An 8,236-nucleotide genomic window follows, 5' to 3' on the forward strand; every position below is an offset into this window, starting at 1 on the left:
ACAACTTATTACAAACCCTCCGCACTGTACGTACGGTACCCTGCTGTTGTTTTCCTTTCTGCGGCCGCGGCAGACTCCTAATGGAGACCTTAACTGAGGCTAATGGCCCTAACGCGCCCCACAACCGGAGCCGACATTACACGCCAGGCGCACGCCGTAATTACCTCCTGCGACGGCCAAAGCCAGCTTTGCGGAAACGTGCGAGTCGGAGAACGGGCAGTTTAAATAATGACTGCACATTCCTGACGCGGTTACGTAAGGGAGTCGACAGCCATGACACATCGATGCGCTGGGCACTCGGAGCGCGTCGCAAGAACCGCAGCGGCAGGTTAGGGCCAGGTGACTCAAACCCGCAAAAACAAGGGGGAAAAAAACAGCCTTATATTTTAGTTTCTACAACTCATGGTGCCGGATGATAAGTTGTATGAAAAGTTAAAAAGCCGCAGCGGCGTTGAACAGAAACACCTTGTGCACGGGGTGCTCTTAGGCCCACCACCTCAAAATAATTTAAACAAAAGAAAGAAACCAGGTGCAGACAAAATGTCAAAAACACATGTCAAAAACACACAGACACAGACGTCCGTTCGTCACGCACGCTGTTCCTCTGCACGCCCGCTGAATGCCCTCACTATGCACAGTTGTGTGTGTGTGTGTGTGTCACTCTCGCGGCCAACCGCCCCGGGGGCTGTGTGTGAACAGACCTCCCGCCGCCCACTGCAGGAGCCACGCATGTGACACGAAACGCTCGCAGTCTTCCGGAGAACCTGTCGGTCCAGGATGTCCGCGGTCTCCGCGCACCTGAGATCACGCTCCTCCTGACGCCCGCTGACACCTCGCCAGCTAATGGCGGCGAGGAGCCTCCCGCGCCGTAACCTGTTTTTCTCGCATTCGAGAACTCGCCGTTGCGTCTCCTTTGAGGTGATGGAGCTGTGCCAGCAGGTTGAAGGTAAACGAGTGCACAAGCGGAATTATCGTCCCTTGCGGTTCGTCCTGGAAGGCTATTTCCACATATTTTATAATTTCGCAGATACCACAAGCGGAGAGGATGAGTCAATGTGTATTACAGAAGTGGGCGAAGACATTTCACTCGATCTCATGAGATAAGTTCATTTTTATTTATCAGTACGTGTCAGGGAGACTGACAAAGATTTGGCTTACGAGCACCGACGTTCGCAATTTACGATCTTGTGAAACGTTCCACAGTCAGTTATCATCCACTGACTCACCATGACTAGCTAGGAAAGGGAAGGGAAGGATATCTCCTTTCACTACTAATCACCACATTCCTGCATTAGAAGCACTCCTGCACAGTCTCAGGTAATGACTCACGTTAATATGTAATGCAATGATAATGTTACTGCCCATGAAAATAGGTGGCAAAGTAAATAATTGACTAAAAGAGGAGTTATTGTGATGTTATTCTGAGTCTTAACATTTCACAATTAAAGGTCCTCATAGTTTTGAACCACGGATCCTCCGTGGCTCATCCAGGCACATTGGAGGGCCTTCACTGAAGATAAAATAAACATTTCACCTTGCTGGTACACACAGCATGGTACAATGCCATAATGAATTAGCGCTATCGTGCTAAACCGCGTCCACCCAGCGGGTTTTCGGATAAAAGCATTAAACATTTTATTCAGCTGCGTATACAAAGCCAAAATGGTCTTTATTTTGGGTTTATTTTAGGGAACCCCAGCATTAGACCACAGAAGCAGGCAGAGGCAACCTCTATCTGCAAAAATGTCCTTCCAACAATCTCCCCAACTGTGAATGTGTAAACCGGTGATGTCACCAGAGTGGAAACCGCCCCCCCTTCCTCACGGCTGGAGGGGGCCTAAGACACGCCCGTTTTCATGCCCCAGGTGTGATAACCGGAGCGAGGGCGCAGAGCAGACGAAAAGAGGAATTACCTGAAAGACAGGCACAGACCTCGGGGGGACACGCAAGAACACTCTCACTCGCATGCAAGAGATCATGGAGCCAATCGCAAACGCGGGGCACGAAGGCTGGCGCCAAAACAACATGGATGACGATGACGACAACAACTACAACAACAACTACAACAACTACAACCACTACAACCACTACAACCACTACAACCACTAGAACAACTACAACAACAACTGCAACAACTACAACCACTAGAACCACTAGAACAACTACAACAACAACTCAAACAACTACAACAACTAGAACAACAACAACAATCACAACAACTACAACTACAACCAGGTGGTGGAGAAGTGTGCTACAGACACCACCACCCCCTGTAGCAGAGTGCTCATCCAGGTGCACTTATCTGCAAGAACAACCTTGCGTAATTTAAGAGCTAATGGTTACTGCAATGAAATTGCGGGCATTACGTTGGTGTGCAAGCGTGTGAGTGTGACTGGGTAAATGAGAGGCATTCATTGTAAAGTGCTTTGAGTAGCCCTAGTAGCTGGAAAAAGCATGATATAAACGCAGTCCATTTACCATGGAGGATGACACTGAAAAAAATCACATGATATAGGCTAGATGTAATTTCCCTCAAAGCTGCCAGTCTGCACTCTAGTGAATAATTCACTCATCATAGCTTTATCCAGTGTACTGAAGTACAGTGCCAAAACAACACAAGTGCTACAACTGTCCCTATACTTACAGACCGAACTGTACTTAAAGGGGAGAGATGAGAGACAGCTGAGCCAAGAATACAAAGAGCCTCACCTCTAGCCCAAAAACACACAAGATGGGCAGCCTGTAGCCTAGGGGCTAAGGTACAGTACGTGACTGGGTCCCGGAAGGTCGGTGGTTCAAGCCCCAGTGTAGCCACTTTAAGATCCGCACAGCCATTGGGCCCTTGAGCAAGGCCCTTAACCCCACATTGCTCCAGGAGGGATTGTCCCCTGCTCAGTGTAATCAACCGTATGTCACTTTGGAGAATAGTGTCAGTTAATAACAAATTATTATTATTATAGATGGTGGTGTCCAGAAAGAGAGGAAGAAAGCGCAGCACCACAGAATGTGAACAGAAGGATAACAGACAGCACTCTGAGATGAAAGAGGCAATGCAGAAAGATAAGCCCAACAAAACAAGACCGGAAGCAGCTTCCTCTTTCTCAAGCTTTTGTCTGGATAGACACCCTTCAGCCCCTGTATCTCTCCTGATAAACGGCACCATGCACAGGGTTTATCAATCCGGTCTTTAAAGGAGGACAATTTCACCAAAGCTTCACTCATTTCAGAATAAAAGTAGTTGGAGAAAGCCAAATTATACCGGCTTTCAACTTTTTGGTTTTTTTTAATGACATTTTAAATCCTTTTTAAAGGACTTTCTGGACACATACACACAGTGTCTAAAAGTGGGAAATTGAAATAAAGGTATAAAGAGTGCCTAAAAAGGTACATATACTTGGTTGGGGCAGTACACAAAATTGCACCTAGCAATAAAGTAGAACTCATTTGTCCTAATTTGCTTGGAAATGTCCTCACTTGTACCCAAAGAGAACATTACTGTACTTTCAGGGTGAATTGGGAAATTTGATCCTGGAAGAACAAAAATGTACCTCCGCTGTCACCGAGAGTGCGTACAGTACATTGGCACCAAAAATATAGAACATACCGAGTATATAATGGTACAGCCTGCATTAAAAATGATCCACAATGGTCCAAACTCCGGTCCCCGGGCAGACCGCTGCAGCCGCAGTCACACACAGTTAAAGTGATGTTGCTGACCCGCCTTCGTCTCTCATTAGCCCGCATTACCGGCCGCACTGCGACCCTAGTCACGTGCGCGCTGACCATCTGCAAGCCTTAAATCCCCCTCAGCGCTGCTATAATCCTTGCTCAGGACACCCTCCAAGTAAAAAAATAAAATAAAGAAATGTCCCTCTTTTTTTTGGTTTTTGTTTTACCTGGCACAAAATGTTGAGTTCGTTACCCTCCGTTCCAGAGAATTCCAAGAGTTTGGAATTAGAAACCCCCCCCTTTACTTTCCCAAACTCAGCACAAGCCGAGCACAGCTAATTACCCCACCCACCCCCAGATGCACATTCTAGCTGCACATGACTAACGTCCCGGCCAGCCGCTGGAACGGCACCGCGGGTCCGTGTAGGTCAGCGTTCCTCTCTCCTGCTCGGCCGTGAAGAAGAAGCAAAGGCAGAGAGGGAAATAAAAAAAAGAGGGAAAAAAAGGGGGATAGAGAACAGAGAGAGAGAAAGAGAGAAAGCAGAGAAGGGGAGGTTTCCGGGGGGTTGATGAAGTAGCAGGGGAGTTTGGTGGGGAATCCTTGCTGGATGCTTGGGGTCACATCCGTCTTTTGTTTTTGACCGCTGAAGCAGAACGGGGAGAGCAGATTCAAAGCCCTCCCTGGGCACGGCGTTGTACCACACACTTGTCGGACGGGCGGTGAAAGAGGGACCCAGGCGAGGGTAAACTGCGGGACAGTAAGGCTTATCTTTGCCTCTGGCAGCTACTCGAGTCCACCAGCAAATAAAAAACTTTAGCCCACAGAGTATCTGTGTTAGTACCTCCACCCTGCTCTCCAATGGAGCGACTCGCCATTCGGAAAGAGGTGGTTGTGAGAAATTTAGCCACGAGATCTCCTCTCTTGACCATTCCTCCCTTACAAAATGAAAACATGACAGAACTGTAGAATTATTTGGGGCCATGTTTTTTTTTGGAGACACAGCACTGGCAACAGACATTATCTCGATATTAACAACTGGCATGCATTCGGGCAGAACGTGAACCTAAATGCCAATTGAGACCCTTTTTCACGCCAAGCCTTTGAAGAGCATCCTGAGGACAGGAAGGTCTGTCACAGCATTGGTCTTCTCTGAAAGAGCACAAGTACTCATTGCAAGAGGGTGAAAATATCTCACATTCAACATTTCTTCAAAGATTCATTCTGCAAGTTAAGTCAGAAATGCAGGCGACACAGTGATTTCAATGTCTGTGTGAACCATTGCTAAATCACACATTTTGGACAAGATCATTCACAAGTTCTGTCCCTCAGACGTACCCTGATAGAATTCCCTGATCTTTTGGATCATGTCTGGTGGATAGATGCAACATCTACAGTTATCTACCCGCACTGGTCCCCGTAGTAAAACAGTCTAGCGAACGTGTTCCTTTCCACAGAACACGCGAAAATGCAGGATATGTCGAGTGGGCACAAAGTATAGTTCTCAGTGATGATAGAACTACATGCACAGTCGAGTGGAGTCAGAAAAGCTTCACGTACAAATCAGGCGATTCAATACGGACACTGATAACGTTTATTTAACTGATTGAACTGACTATATGTGGTGTGTGGTGGTTTCAATTTAGTATTAACTGCAATGGAGACTGCGAGCATACGCATCTTCAAATTGGCGACACAACATTATCAGATAGGTAAACATGCTGGGTATGTTCTAAAACGGAGGTTATGGTTGAGCAAGCAAAGCATCTCTCGTGGACATAATCGCACCCGCTCATTGTAAGCCTACTTGAGAAGTTAGACTGGAACGATGCCCGCGACTAACCAGACGCGACCGTACGCAATGACTGAGAAAATCTGTTTGAATGCCATCAACTGTCTCCGGCTCAGTTCTTGCTCTTCCCCATGCAACACGATTACTGTCATATCTACCCAATAGAGCATCATACGCACGGCAACAAGACAACACAAAAAGTATATTTATTCGTGAAACAAGCACTACATAGCAACCTATTTGCAGTTAACAACGAATTGTATTTTAGCTAATATAATAAAACACAATGTACTCACCGGCTTATGGAAACCAATACAACCAGGTTTGTTTTCATAAACAGATGTTGATAGGTGCACAAAACGAATTCAAAACAATGTCAGCGTTTCACTGTGCACTGTGCACCGTGCACCCTCCAACAGCAAGAAAGTAACGCAATAACTTCACAGTCCGTGATAGGGACGCCACAGACTGGACTATACTATTATTTGGTCAGTGAAAAAAAGGGGGGGTGGTGTCTGTAGTTCAAATGTTCTTTCAAATATTTTCATTTGTGTATGACTTACGTACACAATTACAACAATTAAAATTGGTTAATAGTGGTATTTTAAAGCATTGTATGTTTATTAATTTCCTTTACTTGACATTTGTTACCCTAAAATAGTATTTTAAATTGCACCGTACCCCTAGTTTCATATGATGGCGTCGTCTGCGTTTTAAACAAATAAACAGAACCAGGTAGATTATAATCTATTTTTTTGTGATGAAGTATGTCAATTTCAATATCAACTGTAGAAGTCACTTTGTGAATAGCAATTATACACCAAATCATGGTGCTTGTATTCGGCTTAATAGCTGCACTGATTTTGCTACCAAGGATAAGAACCATCTCTGAATAGGAATAGAGTCTAGCTGTTGAAATATTCCATATTTAATTTACTTTTCGCTAGTTTACACTATCAATGGTAGGTCTACGTTGTGATTATTCAACATGGCGCGGGTTTAGATTTCATGTACTTACTATTTTTGTTTTGGCTGTCATACAATTTGGCTTTTCTTATGAAGGCAACAACCTGTTCCGTTTCACTGTTCGAAAGAAATTCAGCGAAGTTTCTGAGTCAACGCTTGTAGAATGCGCTCATTCCTGAAGTTTGACTGTTAGCCCGCTTCTTTCAATAGTGACAATTTACAAAATTGTGTAAACAGGGTTTAACAACAATGCGTAGCATATATGGCTTGCCTATGACTCACTCGACTTTGTAAGAGTAGTCAAATAAAGCGTTCCTTTCCGAAGTCCGCAGATTCCATCGAATGCTATTTTTATTGTGACTGTGGTTTTATAAGTGCTAGCGGACTAAAGAAGAAAAATGCATTGAGTCAAGTCTGTTACAATGCAGTTTACTTCAGGATTAATGTACGTTTTAAACCATTGCAACATGACATGAATACACATGGACAAAAACAAATGCCTTTTGAAACAAATACTAGGGAGCATGGTTGATACCAAAGATTCACGTTCAGTTCATTACTTCTCAAAATGCTTCTTAAATATGGAATAAATAAATAAATAAATAAATAAATAAATAAATAAATACGCTCTTTCGCGTCAGGTGTTGAAGTTGAAACCGCAGTTAATTTAAATATTGTTGCCATTGCTGGGAGCGCTTGACTATTCAGTCATATGTTAACCCACAGCGGTGTGAGATATGAGTGTTTACACGTGTAGCAAAACGTGTGTAAGCATGCACCTATATAGCCCGCCTCATTCATTGTTAAACGGCCCTGAAACGGGATGAGCCGAAAGGTTTTATTTTAAAGTCTGTAAAAGAGTGATTACTCGACTGACATTTTCCGACCAGATATTAGTACGTGCGCTCAAATCATGAAATTGTGTTATTGTTCACTGTTTGCACTGTTTTGGTCTGAATAAATGTTTTTCTAAGGTCCACTTTTTGTGACTTTCTTGTGGCCAGTTTCTCGGATACAAATTATAAACGTAGTCCTGGACTAAATTGAGTATTGTATGGAGAGTCTCCATTCAAAATTGAAATGTAGGACTAGGCTTAATCTGTGCTGCAAAACCGGCCCTTCGTCCGACCCGACAGCCAGCAGGAAAAATGTTGTGGTGTGTTGATTCCCCCTCGTAACCCCCAGTACCCCGGTGCTTAAAGATCGCCCTTAATTGGCTGTAAATCCAGAAAGAAATATGGCTCATATACCATCTGGGGTTAGGGCTTCCGATTCATATTAGCAGATTGTTAATCATTTTTATGTGCACCATTATTAATAAATATATCTACATTATATGATTTATTCTCCCTCCAATCCCTGAACACTCGCTATTTAAACAAACAGTTGGCTTAAACTCAGTTGGTTTAAACTCAACAGGCCGTGTCCGGTCAGATAAGACTGCAAAGGACCTGACAGGCACTACGGGCCCAAGAAGATTACGGCGCAAGATTAGCATTAGCCTGTCTGAGATTATGGATAATCAGGCTACGCAGAGCCTCCAAGTCTCCGTCTCCCAACCATTCAATAAATCTTTGGTGCCAACTCACGGTCATATTTGCGGATGCTCGAACAGTTTAAAATGCACCTGATCTGATTTGCAGTCTGGAGAAAACAAGCTACAGGAAGAGAAATAAATCCCACAGGAAACTGGAGATAATTAAACACAATCCCCGCCAGTGAAGCGCAGAAGAGGGAGAGAGAGAGAGAGAGGGAATCCGACAGTACTCCCTCCAGTTCTGTAATGAGGGGATCACAGACCCCCGACCTCC

General features: G+C 44.5%; 1 protein-coding gene across 2 annotated transcripts in view; it reads right to left on the reverse strand.

Moving 5' to 3' along the window:
* Positions 1–5,867, reverse strand: part of zgc:172136 (uncharacterized protein LOC566376 homolog) — a 28,237-nt gene extending 22,370 nt beyond the window's left edge. For both annotated transcript variants that reach the window (XR_009706345.1, XM_061227466.1), the window contains exon 1: positions 5,756–5,867. The gene's annotated coding sequence lies outside the window, so the exon portion shown is untranslated. The remainder of the gene's footprint in view (positions 1–5,755) is intronic.
* Positions 5,868–8,236: the final 2,369 nt, after the last annotated feature.

Source organism: Conger conger, chromosome 18 (genome assembly GCF_963514075.1).
Source record: "Conger conger chromosome 18, fConCon1.1, whole genome shotgun sequence".
NCBI classification, from domain to species: domain Eukaryota; kingdom Metazoa; phylum Chordata; class Actinopteri; order Anguilliformes; family Congridae; genus Conger; species Conger conger.